The following is a 912-nucleotide window of genomic DNA, read 5'->3' as shown; positions in this document are numbered from 1 at the left end:
AATACTGGCTAATTCCTCTTCTATGCTGGCAGTCTGTGTCGGAGCTCGGTCTAAGTTCTGCTGATCGGCCAATAGATGGCGGTCTCCAAGTGAAGTAGGTGTGACGAGTGACGTCAGTTAGCGACAGACCGTTATGCAGATGAGGAGACCTCCGTGGGGCATTTGCTCTAAACCGATAGTGTGTGTGTGGAAAAGGTGGATTTTGAGCGTGGGCCGGACCAGGGGGGTTGGTAGGGGTTGAAGCACTTGGGGGGTTTCGGGTATTGTGTGTGTGGAGCGTGTGTGATTGGGCATTGGGAGCGTCGGTTGAGTGAGTGATCGTGTGTTTAGAGTGTGTGAGTGTGTAGGGGGTTGTGGAGCGTGGGGTGGGCAGGCATACTTACCTGGCAGGGGTGATTCCATGATCACGAAGGTGGTTTCCCCAGGGCGAGGCTTATCCATTGCACTCCGGATGGGCTGACCCCTGCGATTTCCCCAAATGCGGGAAACTCGACTGCATAATTTGTGGTAGTGGGGGACTGCGTTCGCGCTCTCCCCTGATCTGCTGTTTTCCAAAAGTAGCTCGTGAACTCGTCCCGCGTCTGTTCCTATTTTCTTCCTTTAAAAATATCTCCAAACTAGCATTTCACTTCTTCCCCCATAACATGAAGAAAAGTGCGTGCGTCTGTGTGTCTTCCAAATCTAAAGTCTCCTCTCTGGGGGTCGATGCCTGAAAGTGGACAGAGCAAGCTCTCTACTAAGTCCATCTTCGGGGTTCAAATGCAAAAAGCATTTCCATCCAACAGCTTCCTTTTGTTGGTCCTTTCCATTATTGCAGGATGAAGTCGCTGCCCCAAGTAATTCTGGGCACTTAAGTACCAGCTTTTGTTTTCCGATTTCATGCGTTCTTTTCAATGAACAATTTAAAAAACT

At 50.0% G+C, this 912-nt stretch overlaps 1 non-coding gene across 1 annotated transcript; it reads left to right on the top strand.

Moving 5' to 3' along the window:
- Positions 1-375: 375 nt before the first annotated feature.
- Positions 376-539, top strand: LOC122752115. The gene has a single exon (XR_006355914.1). It is a non-coding gene; the product is annotated as a U1 spliceosomal RNA (small nuclear RNA).
- The last annotated feature ends 373 nt before the right edge of the window (positions 540-912 follow it).

This window comes from Dromiciops gliroides, chromosome 3, assembly GCF_019393635.1.
Source record: "Dromiciops gliroides isolate mDroGli1 chromosome 3, mDroGli1.pri, whole genome shotgun sequence".
Taxonomy (NCBI): domain Eukaryota; kingdom Metazoa; phylum Chordata; class Mammalia; order Microbiotheria; family Microbiotheriidae; genus Dromiciops; species Dromiciops gliroides.
This window is presented reverse-complemented; position numbering and strand designations above follow the sequence as displayed.